The sequence below is a fragment of the Poromitra crassiceps genome (assembly GCF_964638095.1).
Source record: "Poromitra crassiceps genome assembly, chromosome: 19".
NCBI lineage: Eukaryota > Metazoa > Chordata > Actinopteri > Beryciformes > Melamphaidae > Poromitra > Poromitra crassiceps.
The window spans coordinates 22625423-22628657 of record NC_139646.1 but is presented as its reverse complement, the minus strand read 5'-3'; the positions used below and the strand labels follow the sequence as shown (position 1 = coordinate 22628657).

The 3235-nt window shown below is 39.5% G+C and overlaps 1 long non-coding RNA gene across 1 annotated transcript; it reads left to right on the top strand.

Moving 5' to 3' along the window:
* The first annotated feature begins 1654 nt into the window (after positions 1-1654).
* LOC310794145 lies at positions 1655-2694 on the top strand. The gene is made up of 3 exons (XR_014553550.1): positions 1655-1789; positions 2035-2373; positions 2528-2694. It is a non-coding gene; the product is annotated as an uncharacterized lncRNA (long non-coding RNA).
* Positions 2695-3235: the final 541 nt, after the last annotated feature.

Genomic DNA, 3235 nt, shown 5'->3' with positions numbered 1-3235 from the left:
TCAATCAAACTTACATTCACTCCCATTTATTTTGTTGGACCTCACCAGAGTTTTGCATTTAATGAGTTAGCTGATGCAAATAAATGATGTATGATTTAGCAGGTAAACATTGTTTTAGTGATTGTGCCATTGCCACCTTGCCATTGCCACCTAAGTAGGATACTTAAATATTTCAAATATTTAATATTTTCACATTTTATGTTCTAGTATTTTCTGATAGGCATCTATCTTGCTCCAAATGAAATATCATTATACTCACACGTGACAAAGTGAAGTGTTAGCAGCCATGTTTTCTGGACTCATTCCTGCGACTCTATTCACTCTTGACCCAGCTGGCATTTCAACATTCAACGGTGAATCAACGTCATGTCCATGGTTGAATCAACATTGAATTATATTTCAATTTGGAGAGATGAATCAACGTTGATATTGCACCGTTCTTTCAATGTTTCTTTCTTTTCAACATTAAAGTCTTTCATCAACGTTGACTCAACTGTTGAATTATGTTTTTAGATTTTGAAAGGTGAATCAACGTTGATATCGCAACGTTGTTCCACCATCTTACTTTTCAATTGTGAAAGCATCTAATGTGGGTGCACATTAAAGAAGCTACGAGCAAGATTTTCGATTGTTATTAAACAGTCTAAATTTAATATCGATGCCTCACATCTTACCTCTAATATAAGGTGATCAGATTTCTGAAATGAAAATCGGGGCCATTTTCAGTTCTGCAGTCAAGAACACCATAGACAAATTCATGCTCTGATTTGATATTTAAAAAAACTTTGACATTTGGAGATTTCACTAATGAATAACATCTGTAGCATGACATGGTTGGGACAATGGAGGCTGTAGGTCTATTTTCACATGATATAAGTTCTTCACTATAGCTGTAAAAATGAGCCCGCTAGAGCCTCTTAAAGACAGTAATGTCGGCAGCAGATGAGTAGAAAATCGGGGATCATTTCCTTTTGTATTTTGTTCTAGAGATCTGTGATGAGTATGTTGGGGGGATCGGTCACCATGTGGGGGAGGTGAGGGAGGGTTGGGGATTTGAGTTGGGACTGGGTTTGTACACACTGTGGGTTTGTACACACTGTGGGTTTGTACACACTGTGGGTTTGTATCACTGATTCTAAAATGCTGGGTACTGAACCTCTCCTTTAAAAAATGAGCACAAAAAGGTGTTGACCTAATTTGATGTGTGATATGTTGTTTATATTTTGAGTTAAAAACAGTGTATATGCAAATGATGTTGAACACAGAATTTACACTCTTCTGGGCAAGATGCACCTAGTGACGAGTGATTGTGGAGATCTGAGCAGAGCAAGAGACCGAGAGGAAAAGGGACATAGGACAGGAAACACACACACACTGACGTGACAATTCATAATTCACTCCTTTAGATAAAACCTGTTGGCAACAGGATGTGCTGTATGTACGAGTCAGAGTGGTCATACTAAAAGCAAAGGTCAAATGTAAAAATGACGGGGGGGGGGGGGGGGGGGGGTGCGTGCAAGTGAGTGAGTGAGTGAGTGAGTGTGAGAGAGAGTGAGAGAGAGAGAGAGAGAGAGAGAGAGAGTTTAGGGTGAGGGTGGAGCTTTAACGGTATAAAAAGGAAGGAGACAGTTGTATTGAGTATTAGCAGGTTAGAGTAGAAACAGAAACAGAGGTTTCTTCAAAGCTAAACAGACTCTGGTTGGACGTACTGGACATTTTCTTCACACTGGATCCTTGATAGTCGTCATGATGATGAGAAACATCTACATTTACTGTTGTCTTCTTCCTGGTGAGTTACTTCTGTCTGTCTGTGTCTCAACCTGCTTTGTGCAGACATTGACAAATAATGAGCTGTATTGAACCATATCATTTGAGTGACACCCATTCAAAATTCAAATAAAGGATATTTACTTTCAAAGGATTTCAAAGTAACTTCAGTCTTCAGTTGATCAAATGATCGTCTATATTGTAGAGATGTTGAATGATGAACTCCAGGTAATAATTGTAAACTGTTTCCTTGATTCCCTCTTGTAGCTCTGAGTGTTGTGGAGATGATCACCGTAACCGGCCATGTTGGTGAAAATGTGACATTCACATGTTCAGACTGGAACTCCAGATCTTTTTTTAATGATAAAAATAAAGAAAAGTACCTTTGTCGGGAGCCATGCAAGAGACATGAAGAGAAAGACGTCATAATCAGAGCAGCATCTGGAGAATCTAAAATTAAGGACAGAATACACTTAAATAACACAGGAAAAGATTTAATTGTCACCTTCATTCAACTCCAAAAGTCAGACTCTAAGAAATACTTTTGTGGATTGGTGGAGATAGGCCGTGATCCATATATAGAGGTGAATCTTGAAGTTACAGATGGTAAGTTTATGCTCTTCATTGATAAATTATTTTTCATGTTTCATGTTAAGATATACAGTAAAATAAATCATGCTACCATCACCTTTTCTTCAATAGGTGATGATCTGCCCAAATAATTGATTGGTACTATAAATATATTATCTATTGATTTCAGCCATGCTTCCAGCTCCCAAGACAACTCCTAAACCAGTCATGCTTGGATCTACTCTCTCAGCTGCATCTGTGAACAGTTCCACCATGTCTCCATTTGATTCAGAAACTACTGATGTGTTTACATCGTACCCAGACCTTTCTACAACAAGCCCTGAACCATCAACACAAGGAGCTGGTATGGACCGTGCTCATCTGACTTCTATATTTACTAGCAGTATACCCGTGCAGTGTATTGAGCTGTTCAGCTATTAGCCTAGTTCACATTACACCCAAAGCAGCCATTTTTGGGTGTAATGTGACATAGGCATATTAGGCAGCATCACAAGTTTGGCCGTTAATCGACCTTACTTACCTCAAATCTGGCTCTTGTAGGACTGAATACTCACTCACTCACTCACACACACACACACACACACACACACACACACACGCACGCACACACACACACACACACACACACACACACACACACACACACACACACACAGACTTTGCGTTCTTATTCTGATACCTGTTGGGACACACAATCACTGGCCAAATGTAGTCAGGCGTCGCTCACAGAGTTGGCATGCAGCCTCTCCTCTCTCCCAGAGGGTTTTCATAGTCCAGTTAGGTTAGGTTATGTAGGTTAGGTTAGGTTATGTAGGTTAGGTTAGGTTATGTAGGTTAGGTTAGGTTATGTAGGTTAGGTTAGGTTATGTAGGTTAGG